We start from the raw sequence: 26860 nt of genomic DNA, 5'->3' as shown, positions 1-26860 counted from the left end.
AATGATAAAACAAAACTATCTATTGATGTATAAATTCCAGCTACAGTGAACAAATATATAGACGATATGCATGCTTGTATATACATATTGAGGTGGTGATAGGAGGGATGAAAAACATACTAGTATGTGAGGTATGAAAAGTCCATCAGTTCCTGGGATTTGATACTAAGAACACATCTACTTGTGGCTATAAAGCTCAGAACATTAATACTATGAAAATAATTATATTCAGTCTACAAGGACTGATTCTTACACTGATTTACTATAAGAGTGACATCAATACGTAGTTTTAAAATTACCTTACTACTCTATTTAGGTAATAGTGGGTTAAGTCATCTTCGTAGTCTTCTACTTCTTAAAAATGGTTTGAGTTGCACTTTATCATTAAGCCCTGGTGACCTATCAGACCTTAGTCTGATAATCCAACGTGTCTCCTGTTCTAAGGTTTTATTGATTAGATCACCACCTCTAAAACCCACGCTGACTTGTTCAATAACACAAAATTTAAAATTATGATTGGTGCCTGCTGTTGTATTGTGTCTAGCTAGGGTATTGGTCTCAGTACCTATCCTAATGTGGTAAATATGTTCCCTAACTCTTTCCTTAAGTGATCTATTGGTTTTGCCAATGTAGTAGCTTTTTATACAGGTGGCCATGTATACCACATTCTTACTTTCACAGTTCGTGTTAGTTCTGAAGTTATAAACAGGATGCTCAAAAGTGGTATCTTTATTAATGTAGATGCATTGATTACAATGACCACAGGGTACTGTGTTTCTATCATTTATTGGTCTACTTTTCCCCGGATGTTTGGGTCTACATAAAATGCTTCTTAAATTCTGATGATTCTTGTAGGTTATACGTGGTGTTGGTCCTGCTACCTCATTGACATCCCTATCGGATTTCAGTATTCCCCAGTGTCTATCCAGGGTTTTTCACCTCCAAGTTCATTTTACTGAAAGTGAGGTTGGTTCTAATTTCAGTTTTAAAGGCGGACTCTTCATACTACCTTCATGTGCCATAAAGTAAGGTTTAGCAGTACTTTCTAGGCGGCTCCACAGTTCTGACCATTTCTAATATTTCATTTTCTTTATAGCCCCTTTCTAGAAATCTATCCTTCATGTCCTCTATTCCTTTCTCATAGAACTCTTGTTGTGGGTTCAACCTTGATACTCTCATGAATTGTCCTTTAAGGACATTTTGGAATACATGTACAGGATGCATACTGTTTCTGTGTAGTATGTTGTTTCTTTGGCAGGCTTTCCTATGAATGGTTGTATTAATAAGGCCATTGGACATCCTGAATACTTCCACATCCAAAAATGGTATAGTTTCATCTGAAAAATTCATGGTGAATTTTAAAAAATCCGTTGTGTTATCCAAATAAGAAACAAAATTCTTTAAAGAGGGTTCATCACCCAACCAAATAAGGAAGAGGTCATCTACAAAGCGGCAATACATACCAACAAATTCATTGAAAAGTGGATGGTCATATAAGTGAACATCTTCCCACCTATAGGGTTGGCGTAACTATTAGCACAAGATGTATCCTTCTGTAAGAATATGGATTCTTGAAAAGCAAAAGCGTTGTTAGTCAAGACAGTCTCAAGTAACAGAGTTATAAGATCAACTTTTTTATCCGAAAAGTCGGAATGTATCTTCAAATATTCTGTTAACATTCTTATTCCTGTGTCATTAGGAATTACAGTGAATAAACTCTAGTGTCACAAAAAGTAATGTTGCTGTTCACCTAAAGGTCGAGTTTGAGAGTATAAATCTAAGAGAAACTGTTTGCTAACTTTCAAAATATTCCTATTGTCATTGACTAAAGGTCTTAATACACTTTCCAAGTAAATAGATAAGGGTTCAGTGACCCAACCTTGCCCTGCAACAATGGGTCTGAGTGGTGGATCTACGCTGTTTCTATGGACTTTGGGAGTCCCTGTATAATCGGGATGATGGGGTTGTTCACCTTAAAGTACTCATAGAGTTGTTGAGTTATGTCCAGAGACATAACTAAGTCATCCAAGGTATTATAAACACTGAACACCATATCTATTAAATTGTGTATTGCTGTCATTTAACATTTGATACATTTTGTTTGTGTACTATATAGCATCCATGATGAATCAGCTGGTCTTATTATTATAGAGCTATCATCTTTGAGTGAATACAATGCTTGTCTCTGCTTATAGTTCAACCATGTCTTGAAGGTGTTTTCTGCAGATCGCATTTGTATAAACACTTCAATTGTTGGGTGAAGTTGCTTATTCTTAACTGAATTGTCATCAAACTGTCCAAACTCTAGCCTTAGTTGTAGATTACGAATGAACATTTTGGTTTCTATAATAGTGTCCACTAAGTCACTGTTCTTAGTGGAAAGGTTCATGATCAATGATTCTGCCTCCCTGCTCGCCTAACGATCCTTTCCTCTTCTGTCTCCTGCTGGTTGACCTTCTTATTCACATAAACACTATTTGTTTTGGTCTTACCAGTGCTGCACGACCTTCACCACAACAGTACTGTTACTCTCCTCCATTTCTTGTGTCCTGTTAGGCTTATACATGTCCGTTTCTAGATTATTGTTTGCTGTGACTGGTTGATCAGATTCTGTGGTTACACTGGTACCTAAAATGTCAAAGTGATATCACTCACTTATTGTTAAAAATCAATTCTAATAAATGATCTACTTTCTGAAGTATCACTGCGTGGATGTCTATCAGGATTGATTATCAAAACATCTTCAATTACTTTCTAAATTTTCCCATGCACATCTCATTGTTAATAATGAATTGATTTCCAGATACACAAGTCTTAAATCTGTCTAGTTCAATGTTTATGCTGCTAACATAAAGAGCAATCCAAATCCAAATGTGTGACCCTCCAGTGGCAATGAAACGAAAAGCAGAGATTCAAAGGAACTTCAAATAAGATGCATTCATAAAATCCACTTTTCAATGAATTTGTTGGTATGTTCTTTAAAATTTCGTTTCTTATTTGGAGAAGTATTCAGGATGTCCAATGGCCTTATTAATACAGGACATGAAGGATAGATTTCTAGAAAGGGGCTATAAAGAAAATGAAATATTAGAAATGGTCAGAACTGATAGACACTGGGAATACTGAAAACCGATAGGGATGTCAATGAGAGCATTTTATGTAGACCCAAACATGTCATTGTAATCAATGCATCTACATTAATAAAGATACCTGTATAACCTGCAAACTACATTGGCAAACCAATAGATCGGCACCAATCATAATTTTAAATTTTGTGTTATTGAACAGGTGGTGATCTAATCAATAAAACCTTAGAACAGGAGACACGTTGGATTATCAGACTAAGGTCTGATCTTAATGATAAAGTGCAACTCAAACCATTTTTAAGAAGTAGAAGACTAAGATGACAGACTGAATATAATTATTTTCATAGTATTAATAGGAACTGATGGACTTTTGGATATGTTCTTTCTTGTTTTAGCCTTAATATATTAGTGGTTATTGGGCATAGTTTACACATGATGTGTGTATATATACACATGTATATAAAGCATGCATATCACGTCTATATATTTGTTCATACATCAATAGATAGTTTTGTTTTATCATTAGGTACAGGCTTAGTATTGTTGCGGATTGTTCATCTCTTCACATTTTCATTTGACCTTTTTAACTTAGAATGTTGTTATATTTAGCACCAACTATGTACATGGAAGTAGTTGTTTTATTATTATATGTGTGCTTTGTGCTAATTTCAAGCTTTATTGTGTCAATTTTATGTGTTACGCCTAGCATTCCACTATTTATCTGTTTTATCTTTTATTTTGTATTAGTTAATGCCATCTCTGCCATGTTCAGAACACTTTAATAAGTGTACTCATTATATGTACATCGCTTCATTGTTTTAAATAGTGACACTTTGTGATCAATATATGCTTCTAGGGCATAAACAAATACTGTCTATTTTAGGCACAGGACAGAATATAGGCTCACCTTTTTTCTTAGAAATTTAAACATTGTTTCTGTTGTTCAGTACTTAGATGTGTACTCAATTGCATTCAGAGTTCACAACTTGTAAACAGTTTGTTTTACGTGGAATCTAAGAGGTTCCTATTTGTGGAATTTTTAATCTTGGACAACAGCCTTTCACCGATATGATGAGGTCTGACTCCTTGATGAGGCACATCGCGAAATACATTATATTAAGCTATGTTGTTTTGTGGTAAAACATTTTTAGTACAGAGTTCTCGCTATATTAATTTTTAACCTGATATATGCAAAGTTGCATTCGCCACACCACTATCTTAGTAGAGATGCTAGATATTGAAACGCGATAAAACTTGCTGTTTATCTAAGGATTTTAATGTTTTTAACACCATGACGAGAGAGAATGTTCAGGGTTTTTAATGAATGTAGCAACAGTTTTTTAATGATTGTAGAATGATATAGGACCAAGCACAATGCTCCTTTTATTTTTAGAATGTATCAGGGTATATGCATATTTTTACTTATTTGCATGGACATTCTGATCATTAATTGTATATTTGGATGGAAGTATTCCTTCTAAATATTGTTGCATTTAACTATGTTATCTGTTCCTTTAAGACAAGATAACATGTGACATATCAATTTGTAATGTCCAATAGGAAGCTTAAGGATGGTTTAAAAATGATTCAAACAGTTTTATTCATTGTTTTAAGAGTCTGAACATTGGAATAAACTTTATTATTTTTTATGAATGCATCTTATTTGAAGTTCCTTTGAATCTCTGCTTTTCGTTTCATTGCCACTGGAGGGTCACACATTTGGATTTGGAATGTATGTACTGTACCTGTGTACTATATATGTATTCCACCTATGTTCCAAAGTTCAGCTGTACACCACAAATCTATTAAGTACCTTTATTTTTAAATATTTTTTTGTTTGTTCTCTACACTGTAACTGTTGATGTGTTGCATACTACTGTATAACATGTCTTTTGTAATTTGTGTGTATACTGATCATGTCTAAATGTATCTGTAATTTTTCTTTGTGGAGCTTTTCTCCCTGGGCCTCTGCTGAAAAAGGGCCTTTTTGGCTCAGTCAGACACCCCCAGTTAACAAATGTAAAATAAAATAAAATAAATAAATATACTGTGTCTTTTTCTATAAGGATTAAATGGTTGTCAGTGGACATGAGGCAATTGCTACATTGTGTCACGATACCCATATACACCAAACTGGCTGTAGTGAAATTAGGAGGGTCCATAGCCATGATGTCAGGTCCTTTATTAGGTGAGCTACAGGGGTGTGGTGCACAAAGGGATAATAAAAGGGTAACTAAGGGTGCTTTTTGAGACTAGGGTCTAGACTAGGCAATATAATATTAAATTCAGGGGGCAGTGCTTCTCAGTGTGACATCTAATTGCTCTGTGTTTCTCAACATGTAAAGTAATTGCTCTACAATCACCAAGTTACTGGGTACAGCTTTAGAGGTAGTTTTATAGGAAAAATGACCTTCTAGGTGTCAGCTGCAACACATGGCACTGCTCACCACCACTGCATGATAAACAACTGCACAAAATGTGTCGAATTTATACAGGCAGTAAAAACACACAATAATGATGAATAAGCCATCTGGCCAATAAACAACTACACTCAGAGCCCTTCCTGTGTGTTACCCAATTTGGATAGACCAGGCTACCACCTACTGTCAGTAGGTAAATAATCTCAGTTTTCTTAATATAAAAACACAGAAATAATTTACTGAGTGCAATGCTATCACCAGTAATTTAAACTGGTAGTTTGTCACTGCTACTAAGGCAATTTAACCAACAGCAATGTGAGTTAAGGCAATACAAGTCTGCAGCAATACCAAACAGTTTAACATGCAGAGAAAGCAGAAAATAATTCAAAGAATCAACAGCAGTTCACGGAATAAATTCAAAACCAGTGCATTTTTTTAAAAAGTGCCTATCTCTGCCTGGATGGCACTAGATGTAAGTAAAACTCTTCTGAAGCACAGTCAAGGAGGCCAAACATTGCTGAGCTCCATGGAAACGAGCCACAAGCTGCAGAAATGCACCAAATTAGAACTTCAGTATTTTGGGAGACTTCAACCACCTCTCAATGAGCTACAGTACCTATACCTACCTATGCCCAAGGTTCTTAGATTTAATAAATAAATCTCCCTTGAACAGAATGTTAGCAAACCCACTAGATTGACCCAGTCCTTTCAAATATACAGTAGCTTATTCATGTACTGATCTGTTGGTATCTACTTCCCCAGTTAAGTTGGATCATAATTGAGTGGCCTTCACCTTCAAAATGACTAAACCCACTAAAACCAATATCACCGAATTCAAGGATTTCAGACTTAATTATCTCCTCAAACTCTATGATGAAATGTCAAAGTTCACATACAGCAGCATCACTTCAGATGTTGCCACAGCAGGTAGCTTCACAAAGTGATTTTAAGGCAACTTAGATAAATGTATACAACTGGCAGTGCCAAGCAGACTTAATATAATGGAAAATTTTAGAAAACATATGACCCTCGTGGTCCAACAACATAAACTCTACAGTACCAACAAAAAATACTTAATGTTTACAGCAGATCAAAAGACACTCATATCAAGAATAACATTAGAAAATTTACTGAAACCTTGAAATATACTATTAGCTCTACTAAAGGAACTCATGATCTTATGTTAGCAACTGAAGCTAAGGACAATTACAAATCATTCTTTAGTTGTATTAGGAAAATAACAAATGATACCCAGCATTGCTCTGAACTTATTTGTAATGGCACCATTTGCTGTGACCCAGCAGATGTGGCCAACATACTAGCAAATTCAGTGCCAGTTTTATCCCAAAGATTACTTTCCAAACACTGCTTACCCTGAATTTCTCAGACTCCTCGTTATGTTTTATGGTAGTACTCTATGGCTCATGGAACACAGCTGCTGTTTTTAAAAACTGTATCTAGTTCTCTACCTCATGGTATATGAGAATGAAGCTCTTTTTCATGATTTTGGATGCTGAAGTCCAGGACACTCCAACCATATCAACTATATGGCAGTGGAATGCTCTAGAGGCAAATATGCTCCCTGATGGACAATCTTTTGCTTGGATTGGGATTGGGTTACAATATTTGTCATGTAGAGTCATCTCTGGGGCACACTTGCAGTGTATCCCTGTCCACCAAATGTGCGCTGATAACATCTTGATCAGAGATGTGGCCTTGCAGATGTCACCTATGCTACCTTGTTGGGTACATGCTGCCTGCAGGCCATGCGCCAGGTGGTAATTGCTCTTGGGCAGTCAACACACTGACTTGTGTAGCAGCTGATGCTAGAAAGAATGCACTTTTTCTTCATTTGGTTCTACTATAACAGAAATTTGTTAATCTATACTAGCATCGCTCTGCACTCTTATGAACTGCATGCAGGACACTGAATTGTTGCAATTGCTTGCATATAGTTTCATTTGCATGCCTTACTTGCAGATTTCCTCTAGGAATTTTTCAGTGCTTATAAAAATTCACAACTTATGAGCAGTGCCTTGCCTGCACTTTAAATAGTTTTGGAATACAACCCCTTATCCGAGAGTATTAATGCAGAATGTGTTCCATCATAATTATTCTAAAATCACAAGATTATATTGACATGATACAGGATTATTTATCCTTTACAGGCAAAGAAATTTAATTAAAACAAAAATCATAAATCCATTTAAGTGCACACTGTACTTAGTATATGTACCCAGGGCAGAAGATAAACTTTGAAAGATTTTATAGAGATCTCTGAAACTCTTTTAAGCTTTCCATGTATGATCTCCTAGGGGTGTTTGGGAAATGTGCTTTTTAAAAATCTTTTTATTATAAGGCAAACTGCCAAGTATCATAAATGATTAACTTGTAAATAGTGCCTTGCGTTTCTTGTACATGTACCTATCACCACTGATGAGTCAACCCATTAGCAATTTCAAAAAATGCTCATGGCTTTGCCAAAGGAAGTTTACATTTCTTGACTGCATACTTGTTGTTGATAAGCCTTTACTGTAATATCTGTGCAACTGTTTTAATATTTATTAAATTTTTATTACATTTTATGAAACTTCTGTGCATGCAAATAGATGAATAATATTAGAAGGACTCCTCCTTTTGATGCTCTTCCAAGCCGAATAATTCCAAAGCTGGTGGCATTATGTATTTCAGCAGTCTGATGCCAAAATTCTCAAAAGATAAAAAGTGCTTGATAAATTATTCATTTGTTCAATTCTGTTAAGTAAAGACCCTTAAGTACATTTATATTCCATCCAGTATTACCTTACATTTGGCTGCCTGATTCTAAAGTGCATTAGAAGCGTGACACTGAAATACATTAAATGCATATAAATGATTCAAGGCATATTACTGTTTTATACAAAGCAGAATAACAACAGCTGCCATTTCCACTACTGCTAGTGAAAGAAGCTTACTTATGAAGAACTGAAGTTTACTTTTATGTAAGATCATGGTGCTAGTTGTACCATAGGGTGTACCTTAGGGCTCCACTCTGAGACCCCTACAGTTAATTATCTATTTCTTCATTCTTCAGACTACAACCACAGACCTTAGGCTGCTTAAGTTTACTGATTACTGTAAACTGGATGTTGTAGCTCAACCCCTGATAGTGCAGTGCTAAAAAAACCAAAACAAAACAAAAAAAAACAAAAACAAAAAAAAACAGATCATGCAATTCACTGATGTAAAGACAGTGGCCCCAAATTAAATTAAAAAAGTCCAATATTGTCATATTTGGGAAATGCGACCTCTCTGCAACGTACAGTATAGGTGGCACCCCAAACTAAATTAATTTAGTCATCAGAGACCTTAATACCTTCATAGACAACTTCCTATCTTCTGAACACCAGATTTCCAAAATGATGAAGAAATCTTTCTGTCTGACATAATTAATATTCAAAGACACCTCAGCTAGGTAGGAAGAAGGTATAATTAATTTATACACAGGTCTCATCATAACAGTTATAGAACATAATGCCCCCCCCACACACACACACACCCTTTTCATGTATCTGGCTAACACACCACACAATTAGAAAGACCCGTAGAGGTTCCCTGTTGGAAAAAATGCCATGAAAACAAGTTTGAAACTTTATCCCTGTATTTTGTTTCTTACAGACTCCTATGCCTACAAATGACATTTTGTGACTGAAATGACCCTCCACTTTCTCCTTCACTTACACAAAATAAATGGCTATGCAAACAACAGTACAAAGGATCTAAATCTCCACCAGCAAATAAATAGAGCCAACTTGTGAGACAGATTCTTTTCCCAAAGCTTATCTCATCTTTAAATGGAACAATACTCTAGCTACCTTTAAGAAGAAACCTAACAGATAGATGAGTGTCCATAAATTCTCACTCAGCAAACAACGTTTTATACTCCTGGAAGTAGGACATACCCTCGAGGATGTGTGCTCACTAGACATAAATGGGTCTTCATTTAATTCTGCCTTGTACTCTGTATATTATGATATGATCCTAATTTTTGAATTATGTAACTTGCAGAAAACATTTCCAGATGCTATCATATTTTCTTCTGTAATCTCTCAGGTTCTTTCAAAGCAAACTGCCTTTAAAGAAGACATGTTTGTTTGTGTTGTTTAACAGGAAAATACACTTTTTCTGAAGATTTTGAGCAAACAGCTTAGTCCTTTATGAGAGTTACTATGCTCAAGGATGTGTTGTGCAAAGATACATTTGGTGCGTTTTAACAGAGTTCATCCAAAGTAGTATCTTTTGGTCATTGAGTTATCTAGCTAGGCCAAGACTATTTATATGGTGAACAAGGAAAAATCTCCATTTCAAAGTAACTACAAACGTCAGCAGCAGCTTCACATATGTAAACTAGAATCACTGTAAGATGAGTTATGTTTTGTCACCTTTTCTAAGTCAAACAAGATGCCTTTAGAAAATAATGAAAAATACACCAAACACCATTTTTTTGGGAGTGCTAACCCCCCTCCCCCATCCTGCATCCACCATGAAGGGTAAGCCTCCAAGAACGTATACCAGTACCATGGTCACATGACAGTGGGTAAAAGTGAGGAAAAGCAGGAAGAGCGCACTGTGGTTTTGCAGAAACTATGAGACTGACGCTAATAATGGAAGACTGTGACATTTTGATTTAGATTCTGAAAGAAATCTGATCAAATGACAATTACCAAAAGACAGCACAATCAAGTGTAGGACTACAAAGTCAGTCAAAGGAAGCTTTTGGGTAAACACAAACAGCTTACTTAAGCTCTAAGTTAAATTCCTACCAAATATGTTGAGCAAATGTTTAGCATGTGACCCCATCCCTGACATGTAGCACCAGGATGTACTGATATTAATTCGTAAAGGGTTGAGTCACACCAGACCCAATCAACTTTAGTCTCATCAGTCTAAGCAGTGTTCTTTGTAAAATCATGGAGATTGTCATACTAGAACTTATCCAAAATGATGTAGGATTTAAAGCAGTTTGTGCTTGCTAAGGGTAGATTGTGCCTTTTGAATCTTGTGGCATTCATCGAGGAGATGACAGCAACGCTTGATAAATGCATTCTGCTTACCTTGATCTTTGGAATAATTGACAAATTAAAATTACAAATTACTAAAAGTCAATTTATCAGTAATTCAATAAGGAAGCACAAGTTAAACAACAGGATGAAACAGTAGTATCAAAATATGCTCTCTCTTGCTCTCTCTTTTTTTTTTTTGTTTTTTTGCTAACCATTTTTACGGTCAGTCACTAAGGCCCACCCACCCAATCTGATTGCTTGTTCCCAGATATGATGCTCATATAACTTATTTGTTCCTTCTTCTTGGAAGAGTCATGTAGCAGGAATGGCCCCTCATATGTTTTGGAGAATTGGGTGAGCTTTACCTGTAATGACTTAACCTATTTCCACTACAAAAAGTGTGCCATGCAATAGGTGTATGCAAGGGGGACATCTTCCACTTTTGAGACATCCTTGCCCCCTTGAAAACAAAGTACCTCCTGTGACCTCCAGTCTCTACCAGGGATTCTATCCAAAATTTGCATTCTTTGACGTAAGTTTTCTAGCCGTCGCTGTAGAAAGAGGTCAGCCGGCTGCACTTTGTTATTCTCTCTGCTTCTCAGCCAGCTTCTCCAGTATATGAGTTGCTAGTCTGTGGCATAGTCAGGGATTTATTCCTCTCTGACAATGGAGATGCTGAAACAATTCTTTTTGGATACTTCTTCTTAGATGTAAAAGTTGGAAATAGATTATGGATAAAATATGCTGATGAGCGCACCAAAGAATCAGATTGGAAGAGTGAAAGCAGAAGTTAAAAAATAAGCTCTCTTTCGCATGTACTTTTCTGGTTCTTTTTCTGTAAGACAGATGGTCAGTAAAAGTAAACAACATGTCAACTACAACAACAAGTTTTAGTCATGGCAAACTGGTTTTGTACTCTGAATATATGCACTTATTTTATACCAGTCTCTCCCAGTACAATAATTCACCCCTTTCAAATGCCAAGCAACTAGAGGGATTTGCTGATTCTCCAAGCTCATTTTCCAAATATATATAAGCTTCAGTAAATAAGAAAGGTAAACATACAAGTTAAATGATGATGGTACACTGCTATAACGAGTCGCAAAGCTTGCTGGCAGCAATAGTTTTGGCAGAATACATCAATAATCTTTTATGAACCTGCCACATTCATAAAACAATAAACATTCTTGAGTCTTGAGAATTTTCCTGACTCTAACAAAAAATAGTCTGAAGCTAGAATGTACCAAATAAAATTGCATAGAAAGCTAATGGAATTAGGAAAATATAAAGAAAATGGTTAAAAAGAATGTAAAAACAAATAATGAAAGACAAAAAGAAATTATAAACACTCCTTCAAACCAATCACAAACATAATCTCCAAAAATTCTGGTAATCTATTAACTCACTTCTTAACTCAGGATCCAAAAGAGACCCCATTCCCTCCCAAGAAATGACACTCTCCAAAGCATGTTCAATACCCACTTTATTGAAAGGATTGTCACCCTAACTACAAACTCGGCAAAGTCACTTTCATATTCCCCGGTCGCTCTTCTGATCCCTTTCCTAAAACACCTTCTATTCCATGTACCACTAAAAACTCGTATCCTTCCTCTGTCCATTCATTGTCCAATTAGAAAATCTCAACAGATTTTCTGCTGTTTTTCCTCCAACCAGTCCCCACCATCTTCATCAAAAAGATTCTTATTTAAGCTAAAACCCTGCTCTACTTCTGCAGATGAACTTCCAACTGACTAGCTTAAACTTGCAGCAGAGGCCATATAATATCATATTAATATTCCTATAAAAAGATGCATTCAAGAATCATATCTCCCAATCTTAAGGAAAAAGTCACATGTTACCCCAATCCATAAAGGAGGTAACTCTGTTGAATTTTCCAACCTTCATCCCATTGCCATTCTTTCCACACTGTCAAAACTTCATAAAAATGTGTACATAAACAGATTCTCAACCATCTCATTGAAAATAAACATCTAACCTCTACACAACATGGCTTTTAAACATCCCATTGTACAACTACTACCTTATTATTCTTCATGGATACTTCAAAAAAGCTAGGGATTCTAGCAAACTGGTCTCTCTTCACTATTCTTTGATCTGTCGAAAGCCTTTGACAGTATTCCCATCCCAAACACGTCCATTATCTATCCATCACAGGCCTTTCATCTCCTTCTCCTGCATGGTTCAATAATCAGTGAGATGGCAGGGTTCCCTCTCAGCATATCTAACCAATAACATTGGAGTTCTCCAGGGCTCCAATCTGGATCCCCTTGTCTTGAATCTATTTATCAATAATCTTTACACTTCCTCCTGCTCAGGCTCTCTAATTCAATATGCAGATGATTCCACTATCATCTTCTCTTCAAATTCTCTGTCTCACATGCAATATATAATGCAGTAAACCTTCACTTCTATTGAGTCTTAGCTCTCTGATGTTTGACTTTTACTTAACCCTAAGAAAACCAACCTCTTGTTTTTTAGTCCCAAACTCTTGCCCCCGAGAAAAACAACTTCATGATACATTCCTTGAATAATGCAGAAATTGAAGCAGTCCCACACACAAAACTAATTGATATGACAACAGATGATAAGCTCATATTTGACCTTCATATACAGAACAATGTCAAAAAAGAAACAAAACAAAATAAAAACAAACAAAACAACAGAAACTTGTAATGTTCTATAGACATAAAGGATTTCTCAATATTTCCACTAAGACTACACTGGTCATCTCATGCCTTTTTTCCTTCCCTCTTGTATGGTGCCACAATCCTTAATAATCTCCAGTTCACATTAAAAAGTAAACTAGAAACCTGCTACAACAAAACTGTTACATTTGCAACCACTTCTAAATATAATTCTGACCACTATAGTGTTCTCCACTCTCTCAAATGGCTTGATTTAACACATCATCTTACCTACAACTTATAACGATCTACAGTGAGGTGCATAAAACAGCCACTTGTCCTGCCTTCAGCTCTGTTCTTCACAACTATCTCCCAAACAGTCCATGACATTAAGTGGATAAACAACTATTCATGGTCCATAAAACGAACAAATATCATGGCAATAGCCTCTACTCTGTAGCTAACAGGTGGAATTCTTTACCTCTTGTTATCAGTATCAGGTCTATCGCTAGCCTATCTTCTAAGGGAAGTCTAAGGGAATCCTTAATCAAATACTGGCTTTTTCAATGTATTTACCCAGGCTGAACCTTCTTCACGTTTTCTACCTACCTACCTTTTTTCTTCCCTACCAACCTCGTAACTTCCATCTTTCGCTATAACATTAGATATCCTATTTCTTGGCTCCTATCTGGCTGAATCCCTTTAAGATAAAATATTTCCTACATGTTTTTTCTTTCTTCTTATTACTGTGGTCATTCCTTTATCTTTTTTTATTTTTATACTAACTCATAATCCCGTCCTTTGCTCAGACCTTGCCATGCCCACTTATCACTATTTTCTCTGTACTGATAACTTCTCGTTCTATCAACTAAATGCCTTTTTTCTCACCCCATGTGCATTTTTCATATTGACTTGCTCATTATACTGATTAGAACATATTTACTTACTTGAAATCTTCTAGTCTGGAATGTAAATGTTTTCTTTTTATGACTATAATTTTTGTATATGTGTAGGTAATTTCTGTATCTGGAGCTTTTCTTACTTGGCCTCTGCTGAAAACGGGTACTTTTTGACCCAAGTTGGACTTTTTCGGTAAACAAATGTGAATACATACATAAATAAATAATATAGAGTCAGGAGGGAGATATACAGAGGACAGCATAAGCTTTTATATAGTATTATTGGGGTGTGTAACTCAGTATGTGACTTTATTGCAGCACTAATGTCAGTAGCCTAGCATCTCACTTAATCATACATCCTATTCTGGTCACTGATTACATGGATGTCATTAACAGGCACAATTGAGAAACAGTCAAACAAATTTGTCATGGCTAATCATCTGCCAATCAAAGAGATGAAGGATCTGTAATAAGATATTATTCTCTGTATGGAGAACTTGTTCATAGGATCAGAGGATCATAGGAAATTACTAGGCTATCGACCCGGAGGTCATTTTAAGCCTAGATATTTCAACCCAATGTAATACCATAGAAGTACTAGTCAGATTACATTTAGTGATGACTTCCCATGTCCAGGAGGGTTGTGGGCTCCATCCCCTGTAAGAATTTACGGCGCCCCATCTACTCATCCAGGTTCCTCTTGAAAAGTGTCACAGAGGTGCTCTGTTTCACATGAATTGGTAGCCTTTTCCAAAGACCGGGCAGTTGCTGGGAGATAAATCTGTCCCTTCAGCATGTCCTATTTAAGTCGCAGGCCATATTTAAGTCCCTGGAATGGATATCCCTAGACCCATTTGATTTACGGATATGCAGTAAGTTCATTCGGTTTGGGTATTGGGTTGCTCTATAGACCAGGCATACGTCTCTCCTAAGAAGTCTGTACTAGAGTATAGTGAGAGGGACTTTAGTCAGTCCATGTAAGGCACATGCTGGAGGCCCTTGATCTTCTTTGTTAGAAACCTCTGAGTTCTCTCTAATTGCTGTAGGTGCTTAGTACGGTACATACCAAATGGGACATTATACTCAATTATGGGCAGGATAAGTGCTGAGTATAGTGGGGTTATAACTTCTTTTGCTGTCAAGGCAATGCCTTTACTAATCAAGTGAACTATGTGGAAAGCTATCCTTACAATGGTAGGCACATGGTGGCTGAAGTTAAGGTCGCGGTCAACCTGTGGTCCCATGTTTCTTACCACTTCATGGGTACTTAGGGTATTGTTATTGATTTGATAGTGTGAAGGGACATTGTGCCAAAGGGAATGATGGTGCATTTCTTTGCATTCAGTTTGAGACCATGATTAAGACATCAGTCGTTGGTCTGTGTGAGACCCTCCTGGAATATACTGACCTCATTTATGGATTCAATGATTGCACCTAGTTTGTAGTCGCCTGCAACCTTGGTCAGCCACAGACCCTTAGTTTTGGCCTGAACTTCTGAGAAGAATACACCAAACAGTAGGGGGCCCACCACTGACCCATGTGGAACCCTGCTGGTAACAAGTCTGCTGGTTGATGTGGAGTCACCCACTTTAATACTGTGTGTCTGGTTTGTGAGCTAGTTGGCAACCTATGTTTAAATGCAGGGGTTTACATTCAGTTTGATAAGTTTATTGATAATGCCTGAATGTGGGATGGTGTTGAAAGCCTTTTCCAGGTTGAGGTATGATGTGTGCACAGATTTGCCCTCATTAATGGCCTTAGTCACACTTTCAAAGAAATCCACCAGATTTTACAGGCAGGATCTGCCCTTCATGAAGCCGAACTGGGTAGGATCCAGGGTTTGGAGATCACCTATGTATTTATTTATGAAGTCCATAATTATATGTTCCATGACCTTACAGATGAGGCTGGTCAGGCTTATGGGTCTGTAGTTCCCTGGGTCTGTTGCTAGGCCACCTTTGTGGAGGGGAATAACTGTAGCTGTTCTCCATTCTGCAGGAACAAACCTATGGTTAGGCTATGATTGAAAAAGGTACTTAGTGGTGATGTTAGTTCATGTTTTAGCCTGTTTAGAAGACAGCCTGGGATGTGATCTGGTCCCACAGAGGCAGTGTTCTTTGCCTTGGACAGGGCTTTGAGGACCTGCTTTGCAGATATGTAAGGTGGGGTGATGTTGGGAGAGGGTTTATTGTACATTAGGAGGGGATAAGGGAGTGAAATTTTCACCATACCTATCCTCTAGCAGGTTCACTATCTCTGTGAGGTCAGTGTGTATGATACCATTGGCTACCAGTTCTGCACATGCTTGGGTCCGACCTTTTAGTTTATGTACATAGCTGTAAAAGGACTTATGGCTATCCTTTGCAGTGCTTGCAAGGTTTCTCTTAAAGGAGCTCTTGGAGGATTTGACAAGTTGTTTTATTTGCCTGTTGAGGCTGAGGAAGGTGCTTTTCCATTGTTGGGTCCTTGTCTTTGTTTTCTTGGGCAGCAACTTTTTGCATTTATTGTACAGCTTGTTGATGCTGGAAGTCTACTATGGCAGCTTGATTTTACTTGGAGCCTTGGCTTAGATTCTATCTGGTACAACTGAGTTTATACACTTATGCAAGTGATTGTACATGGCTTTAGTGTAAGCTTTGGCATAGTTACCACTTTTAGCTTGGGGTGGGGCTTGGAATGCATTTATACCTTCATCTAGGAGGGTATAGTTTGCCTGGGTGAAGTTATTTAGTCAAAGGTGACTGATTTTGGTCAGTTTTAACTAATAACGGTCCAACAGTTTCCGCAGTGCACCTGTTTGACATGTTGGTGAGAATCAGATATAGAATGTTTGTTCCTCTTGTTGGAGTATGGACAATTTGCTCCCAGGCATTTGAATTCACAGAGTCAAGGAACTTTTTGTGCTAGTGAGCTTGGGCTAGAGTAGGTTTCTCAGCTGATGGTGGGATAATTGAAATCCCCCATAACCAGTGTGTTTGGTAAAATTTGGATTGTCTTCAGTTTGGTTAAGTAGGCTTCATGGGTGTTGTGACCCATGGATGGGGATCTATAACTGGCTAGGACTTAAATGGGGATCTTATCCACTGTAACCTGGACCTGGAGTAACTCCATGGAGTTGTTCAGTCTAACTAGACACGGGATGAATTTAACTCTAATATAGATTGAAACACTGCCTCCTTTTGTTTTCACAAGTTCATTTCACAGTCTAAAGGTGTGGAAGGCATTGTAGCTTTGCAGGGCCGGGATGCCATCTGAGACCTTAAGCCAGGTTTCTGTGACTGCACAGACATTTACATCTTCTAGTGATACAAGTGCTTCCAGGGATTGCAGTTTTTGGTTTAAGCTCCTAGCATTAGTAGCATGACCCTTATGTTATTCTAACTGGTTAATTTCACATCAGTAATGTTGTTTTCGAGACCTTGCCTAAAAAGGCACTATGGGGAAGACAAGAGCTTTTGCCAGCAGCTGAAAGCCTAGGGGTGCCAGGTGCAAACTGTCTCTGGCAAGGTTTGTCGACCATAGCTGCCCAGGCAGACAGGAACTGGATCCTTTTGGAATGACACCAAAAACTAAGCCAATTATTGAAAGCAATCATTTTTTGTTTATACTATGGCATCATTCCAGGTGAGGGTAGTATGCTGCTCAAGGCTAGGGACATACCTGCCTGAGACACATACTAAGAGAGCTCAACCATGTCTCTCTTCATATAGGCCAGTGAGGTATGTCTCACACCAACATGAACTATGACAGAGTCATAACAGTACTTGTTGCTGAGAGACCTGAGTGCATGCGTAATTTGATGAATCCTGGCACTGGACAGGCATTTAATTGTGACTTTCTCCTTGTCCAGCCTGGTGAGTGGGATATCCATGTGTCTCACTATTGAGTCTCCAATGACAAGAAAACTTGTTTTTTGAATGTTATGCCTTATGGGATTTGTGGGTGAGACACTGGTGTTCCTATGAGTCATGGGTACTGTGGAGACTGTTTGTTAGCTGTAGCAGACTTGTGTTTTGGAGGTCTCTGGTGTTTTGGTAAGTTTTTTGAGAGAGTCTCTGCATAAGTGGATTTATATGTTTGATGCGTACTATGTGTATGAGTTGTGGTATGTGTATGAGTAATGGTACTATGTGAATATGTAGTGGTGGGTGAGTTGACAACCTTCTCAGTGTTACTGTTATGAGTGAGAGAGAGCATGGATTTCAGATTCTCAGTGTAAATACATCTCTTGTACTCTGTACTAGACTGTGTTATTAGTAGAAGGTTGTCTGTGTACATGACACAATTGCTACACTGCCTCAAGAGACCCAAGTCAATAAAGCTGTCTGGAGAAATAAGGGTAGTCCAACTGCCCATAATGCTAGGTTGAAGGCTGTTGTCACTAGGCGTGGTTTTCAGAAACGATCATGGAGGAGCTCAGCAAATGGATATTTCTGCCTGGGTTTTAAGGAAAAGTTTGTTGAATTTAACTGCCCTGCTCTGGTACACAATTGCGTGGAAGTGCGTGGTGCTGCGCAATGTGCAAACAAGCAGAAACCTGCTCAGATGCAGGGCCTAAAATCCAGCAGCTAAAACTTGAAAAAACTCTAACAAAATTCAAAAGGACCAATGAGGATGCATATTCCAAGCCCTAGACCAGCCTCCCTGTACCAGTCAGATGCCAGTGAAACACAATTTTCTCATAAAAGTGTAGATAGGTCCCTTCCAATCCAAGATGGCCTAAAAATGTGCTTAGAACAAACAAACCACTACAAACAGTTCCAGAAGCAGCAGGCCTGGATCTGGACTATGCTACATCTACTAGTTACCCTAGTTTCAGCAGCAAACACTAGAGAATATTTAACACAGCATACAAATAACAGTGAGACACTGAAAAATGTTTAAAACAGCAGAAAATCAGCCAGGAGGCTCTAAATAATGTTCTGCTGTTTACCACATTGTAATATCTGTAAGTGGTAGGTGTGTCTACTTAGGTGTTAGTATTTTGCCACCAGCTCCTCTCATGATTTATTGGGTCTCCTGGACCCTCCTTTGTCTTCTGCAGGTTTAACCAAACCCATGTCTGAGACTGCTGTGGAGACTAAGGATGTGGGATGTGACTAAGAATGTGGGTGCAGTGCCCTGACTCCCACCTCTTTACAGTAGCCTTGCCATCTCCATGATTGTTGCCCATGCATGTGCAACACACAAACATGGTTGTTCACTGCTCATGCAGCACAGAGTCGGCCAGGCTCATATGCTGCTTTTTGCAGCAAATCTAGGCTGCCTTCCTCCTCCTCTTCCCAGAATAGGCATTAGCTACTTGCTCCAATCATTCCTCTGTGTCCCTCCAGCACCCATGTCTCTAACTGAACCCTGGTCATCTGACCCACAGTAAGGGTTATATCTCTCTCTGCACCACAGGGTCTTGTATCATTTGTTAATCTGGCTGACTGCATAGCCCTGCTAAAATCCTATTTATGTTCTGCTGCCTCATTCATATCAGGGTCTTCTGATACTCAAAGAAGTTATAAAAGCATTTATCCTTTAGTGTTGCACTATAAAACCACAATTTCTTTTCCATTAAGTTTTTAGTCCCCCCCTAACTTTTTGCATCTTGTCTTACAGCTCACCTGCATCCTTAAACCACTTCCCCTGCAAATGTTATTTATTTATTTATTTATTTATTTACATTTGTTTACCAGGAAAGTCCAACTGGGCCAGAAGCCCATTTTCAGCAGAGGCCTGGGGAGAAAAGCAGTTTCCTTTTAAGTACATAAAACTTCCCCCAGATTCAGCAAGCTCTGCATGGAGTGCAGGAATAGTGCAAGAGCTGCTGCATGCAATATGGCCGACGACCGATCCAGGATCAAGCTCCCAGGATGTTCATGAGTGCTCCTACACTATTCCTGCATGGACACCACTGCTATATGCTAATTACCTCATTTGCTGGTGAAAACTATGCAAATTAGGTGAATTACCAATCCAGGAAGTAGGCAGGCCTTTGTGTAGAAATAGTGTAACCTGCAGAAATGTATTTGGTTACTAACCGAATACATTTCTGCAAATTACAAAACGGAGGAATGACAGCTCAAAGGAAAGCATGTATTTAATGAAGTAGGCATGCCAGTGGCCAAATATATGGCCATTGGCATGAAAAATAGTTGCAATTTTATAAAAAAAAGTTTATTTATTTTATTTTTTTAGACGATCTTGGCCATTTAAGCGTAGGGCAAACAGGATCACCACAGAAATAAGAAAAAAACGGAGAAATAAGCTTTTATACCCAATCATCATTTTGCCATAATAGTCAATGACATGCATAAAACAACAATACCAGGGAATAGTGGTTGCTAAGGGGGAAGGCTCAGTGTGACTGTGGTAACTATGAATTAGCATTCTGGTTTATGTAACTGAGGGGATTGATACTAAATCACGCATTTCCTCTCAGTGTTAGCTTGCACCCAACTGTTTAGATGCAGCAACACCATTGTATAAGTATAAGAGGTGGATGACCTCATAAGGGGATGTGCCATGTAAGCTTATTGGAGCTCTGTGGCCCGTGTTTGCCCTTAGCTAAGCAAAGCTAAGGAAGGGGATGTGTTTCACATTGTTGAGCACTGTTTTCTCTGCTTAAACGGGTGTGCACACCATGCACCGGGTTTTAAACAAACAAAGAAACAAAAAAAACAAGAAATAGCAGCACTGTTCACATCTGAGCAGTGGGTATGCGCAGCGCGCCTCGTGGCTTAAACGGGAAGGCAATGGGAAGGGAAAACAGTAGTAGGAAGGCAATCAAGGAGAACTAGCATAGCTGGCAGGTGAAATGTATCAGAATTAGCCAATTATATAGGCAGCAACCCAGCACACTACTATAAATTATACAAACACCTTTCAGTCTAGTTTTTCCCACAAATTCTGCACCACCGGTGTACACAGGCGGGGAAATTTTACCTGACAAAACTAACAAAATGTTAGGGGCTGCTGTCACTCTCATACATCAATATGTGCAAGAGATTGAAGGTGGTGAGGATATGAATGCTGACGACCATCCCACAGTGAGGAGGAGAAGAGTATACAGACCCAGGGTAACCTACTAGGGGCTACATGAACTGGAGATAGTGGAGCACTATAGGGTGGACAGGGACATTCTACAGCAAATTGTTGAGCTGTGCCAGCCCCGCCTCACACACAGAACCAACAGAGGGGAATCCATCCCAGTGGATACCAAGGTGTGTGTAGGCTTAAGAATACTAGCCACACGTACCTTCCAAAGGGCAACTAGGGATATCATGGGGCTCTCACAGGCATCAGTATCCAGGGTACTCCACCATTTCCTGGATGCTATGTCAGCACATGCCAGTGAGCACATATATTTCCTCAACACCCGTGAGGTGTTGACCAGCAATATGCATCTCTTCCACCAGATAACAGAATACCCTGAGGTAGTGGGTGCTATAAACTGCACGCACATACACATCAAAGCAGCACCCAGCGAGCAGGGCAGGGTCTACATAAACCACAAGGGCTTCCACTCCATCAATTGCCAGATTGTGTGCGATGCCCAGGGCATTATCTTGAATGTGTGTGCTGGCAGCCCTGGAAGCTATCACGACTCCCACATCTGGCATATGACACAGCTGTACCAATCATTTGCCAGTGGGAACATCCCATATGGCTACCTAGTGGGGGATGCTAGCTACGCACTGAAGCTGTGGCTGATGACACCCCTCAGAACTGCTCACACACCTGAACAAGAACTCCATAATGAGGCACATGCACAAACCAGAATGATTATAGAGCGTGTGTTTGGGATGCTCAAGTCATGTTTCTGCTGCCTGGACATATCCGGTAGAGCCTTGCAGTAATCTTCGGCTACATGTACACAAATGTTCATAGTATGTGCCATGCTACACAACATGATCCTGAAGAAATAGCTGTAGCAGGAATAGCATGGAGCAAGGCCACACAGCCCCCCACCATTTCCAAGGTCATCACAGGCACAGAGTGACTCAGAGGAGGAACTACTTGAGCCTGCCCATGTAGGCAGAAGGAGACATGCCCAGTATGCCCAGGCCTTGGCAAAGAGGCAATGCATAGCACATACACTGACACAGTAGGGACCCAGGGAATGACACCTCTCTCTGACTCGCACATACAGTAAAAGGGATGCCAAACATGACACTACCTGTGCTTTACCATGTATAGGGTGTATACTATGTGCATCTGACATAGTTAGCCTTCCAGCACTGTCCTCAATACTGGCCCAGCCACAAGGTAAGTCACTCTTCCTATCAATTGCTGAATGGAGTAGTATGTTCTGATAGTTGTATCAATGGTATGGATGCGAGCATGCAAGGGAATCAGGTGGCTGAATGGGATGGCAGCAGATAGTGCACACCTATATGGGTAGCATGAAATCCATAACAAATACTGGTGTTAACATACTAGCAGTACTAGACAAAGTGACAAATCCCACTGCAGTACATGTGGTGGCCCAAAAAACTGTGGGTGTCCATAGGACACACACATGCATGTCAGTGAGGCTCACATACCCACCATCAGCCTCAGCCAGCAGGACAGATGTAGATGACCATAAAGAAATGTTGGGCTAAGGCCTCCAAATGATGGCAATGGTGAACAGCCCCCCCCCCTCCAGACCTACACAGACAGATTACAACAGGTCTGGCAGTTGTATGTTAGTTCTGAAGGGTAAGAAGTCTGAAACTGAAATTTAGGTCAATAAAACCTAAGATCTATACTCTACAGATATGCCTGCAGTCTCCATGATAGGTCAGAACACAATATGAAATGGAAGCCAACAGAGTACCTGAAATACCAGTACGGTCATAGCAAATGTTTAAAGTCATCAGGTGTGCCCCTCCCCCAGTAAGTGTGAGGAGTAATATCAGTGGAATACAGATTGCCCGAGCTGGCCCAATCTACAGGATAGATTGTTGCATGTGTACAATATGCAGAGGTCTGTGTGTTAGGTTGTTGTGTCCTCAATATTGTCTAGAAGGGATCAGCATGTAGGCATGGAGTGTTGTGTCTCGGTGGCCTATGGGCAGTACTGTGGTTGACAGGGCCATGTTCTGACAACTGCAGTGCCAATCACAAAGCTTCTCAGCAATACCCATGTCAATAGTCATCCATACTCACTGTTCAGATGTCAATATCTGTCACTGTCTGAAAGATGGACATGCCATGAACGTGGGCCCATACATACACACAGTACACAAGTGGAAGTACCCTAGACAGAGTGCATATAATGTAACTGTCAGCTACACACAACTTTGGAATTGTACATACAGGTTAGCAGCACATTAGTTGTCTGTGTAGTATGGAATACTGATGTAGTCTGGCCAATCACTGGCAAACCACAAAAGGCACAGTTGAGAAGTAATGAGAGACTGCCTATGTCCCTGCACAAGGCAGCATAAGGGGGAATGTCCCACATATATCTGTTAGTCAGCTGCAAGTAGCTGTCATATCACACATGCACTCATCTCACACCACCATCAGCCACAGGTTTATCACAGGTCATATCCTTGCTGTTGGGAATGAGTACAGTATGACCCCACTTCTGTATGGGAATACCCTCAGAATGCAGCATGCTGATGAGGTGTCCCATGCAGGTGTGTCCCTTGCTGTAAGCAGCACGGTGCCAGCATCCAGAACAATGGATTAATATGGAAGGGAACTATTGCCAGTAACACCTCGCACACTTACCCAGTCACCCCAGGGGAATCCACTGGCTCGCAGCCTGGGAATGTAGGAGTGGCAGAATGCACTGGCCTGCTGCAGATGGCCTGCATCACTACCAAATGGCCTACAGTCCTCTGTCAAAGGCCTGTACCTCACCCATAGTGCCAATGTATGGTATCTCATGGGGTCCTAACTAACAACCTAACAGAGTCAAGAGAACACAAATGCAAGGCCATGTTGACAAATCCCAGTAGCATGCCCACCACCATCAGCCACAGGTTTATCACAGGTCATATCCTTGCTGTTGGGAATGAGTACAGTATGACCCCACTTCTGTATGGGAATACCCTCAGAATGCAGCATGCTGATGAGGTGTCCCATGCAGGTGTGTCCCTTGCTGTAAGCAGCATGGTGCCAGCATCCAGAACAATGGATTAATATGGAAGGGAACTATTGCCAGTAACACCTCGCACACTTACCCAGTCACCCCAGGGGAATCCACTCACTCGCAGCCTGGGAATGTAGGAGTGGCAGAATGCACTGGCCTGCTGCAGATGGCCTGCATCACTACCAAATGGCCTACAGTCCTCTGTCAAAGGCCTGTACCTCACCCATAGTGCCAATGTATGGTATCTCATGGGGTCCTAACTAACAACCTAACAGAGTCAAGAGAACACAAATGCAAGGCCATGTTGACAAATCCCAGTAGCATGCCCACCATGTCCTACTGCAAGAACTGTGGACCAATCCATAAATACTGCTGGGACAAAGGCCAACTATAGGGATACTCCTCAGATATAGTTCGCATAATGTTAAGAAGAGGAAAGAATAACAGAGGGGGGATGTAGAAGCATGGATGTCATGGAGTGTGTGAAGTCTGAAACTCTGATCTGTGGCCAAACTACCCCTGCCTGCAAACCCATTAATGGGTGGCTACACACCTGCTCATAAACCACAATGTGAAGGGGAACTGACCAGATATATGAGCCCTGCCTCTGGGTAACCTGGGTGAATCTGTACAGCTGAGAGGTATGGCCACAGCAGGATATGGCCATTCTGTTAAGTCAATATATGTACAAGAAGGGGATCCTCATCCACCATACCACCAAGGTGCTGGACCATTTACACAGACCCATCAGCAAGTGTCTGTAGCAACCCCTCCAGAATGGCAGGAGTGTGCAAGAATGTGTAGGCTGCAGCCCACAATACTGGACTCAGCTTCATTCATCTTGTATTTCCCGGTAAATAACTGTGAGCAAATAATTACATCTGTCAGTACTTCACATAATACATCACAGTGTAAAACAGCACATATGTCTGAATATCTCTGCTAACACCAACCATGTAACATAAGCAGCACAGACAGCAATAGTTACAGTATCCCCCTATCTTTCACCCATTGTGACTCCATATTATCAACCTATCTACTGATATCCTGCAGAAACAGTTTGCTAGCTGTAGGTGTAGAACACCAAACCCTGGATTGGAGTACAACCCTACCTGGAATGGATTCACGCACTCAATACTGAAGGTCATACTGGGCCTGCTCCTACACTTACAATGAAGCCCGTGTCTGACAACACAGTGGACTATACATATATGTAATTTGCAGATGTCTGTGCACACACACACCAAATCGTACACCATTTATGCTTCACACACACACATTGAATAGGAATACTTAGACATATCTAATGCCAACATACTATAATATGTCAAACATACACACACAGAGATGTGGGGAAGAGAGATAGACAGTGTCAGAAAGAATTCCATTATGAGGCCTGTCCCACCCACTACACATCTAATTGGCCTATATCACATGATGTGCTGATGTCAATCACTGTAGACATTCCTTTTGGTAGCCCTCAGCCCTATAGTGTCTGTGGTGCTTGTGATGACTGTGCAACACGATAGTACAAATAAGTATTTATGTAGCATTTGTAAACTCAGTCCTGTCAAATGTAAAGTTGTGTGTGACTGAGTGTGTGTGTGTATTTCCAGAGGAATGATTTATGGCCCATTCACACACACTGCACTTCCCATTGCCTATGTTAGCATGCCTGCTGATGTCAGTCACCTAGAAATAACCCTTTGGCCAAATCTTAGCTGTATAAGCTCTTTGGTGCTTGCAATAACTGCGTAATGCTGTAGTGTAGTAAACTAGTTAGGTAGGAGTTCTAATCCCAGGTATGGCAACTGTTAAACTCTGTGTGTGTGTCTGTGTGTGTGTGTGTGTGTGTGTGTGTGTGTGTGTGTGTGTGTGTGTGTGTGTGTGTGTGTGTGTGTGTGTTTGGAGATGAATGATTTTGAGGCCATTGACACTCACTACACCTCCTATTGCCTTACTTTAGCACTCCTGCTAATGTCAGGCACCTTGAAATAACCCTTTGGCCAAATCTCAGTCCTAAAAGCTCCATGGTGCTCGTGATAACTGAGTAACAGTGTAGTAAACTAGTTAGGTAGGAATTCTAATCCTAGACATGTCAATTGTTAAATTGTGTGTGTGTTTGGAGATGAATGATTTTGAAGTCATTCACACTCACTGCACCTCCTATTGCTGTACTTTAGAACTCCTGCTGAGGTCAATCACCTTGAAATAACCCAGTGGCCAAGGGTCAACCCATAAGCTCTGTGGCTCGTTTAATAACTGTGCAATGTTATAGTATAGGAAACTAGTTAGGTAGGAGTTCTAATCCTGGTACTGGTTTATGTGAGAGAGAGTGTGTGTCTTTGTTGACACCTGATTTTATGGACATTCACACTTACTACACTTCCCTTACCCCTCCTTTAGCACTGCTGTTGATGTCACTCACCTTCAAAGACACCTTTGGACAGCTCTCCAACATCTAAGCTATGTGGTGCTTGCAATAGCTGTGTAATACTATAATGTAGCAAGCTAGTTAAGTAGGAGTTCTAATCCTAGTCCTGGCAACTGTGAAAATGTGTGTGTTTGTGTAAAAGAGAGTGTATGTGTCTTTGTTAACACCTGATTTTGTGGACATTCACACTTACTACACTTCCCTTACCCCTCCTTTAGCACTGCTGCTGGTGTCATTCACCTTCAAAGATACCTTTGTA

The sequence above is a fragment of the Protopterus annectens genome, chromosome 13.part0 (genome assembly GCF_019279795.1).
Source record: "Protopterus annectens isolate FY-2018-M chromosome 13.part0, PAN1.0, whole genome shotgun sequence".
In the NCBI taxonomy this organism is placed as follows: domain Eukaryota; kingdom Metazoa; phylum Chordata; order Ceratodontiformes; family Protopteridae; genus Protopterus; species Protopterus annectens.
This window is presented reverse-complemented; position numbering follows the sequence as displayed.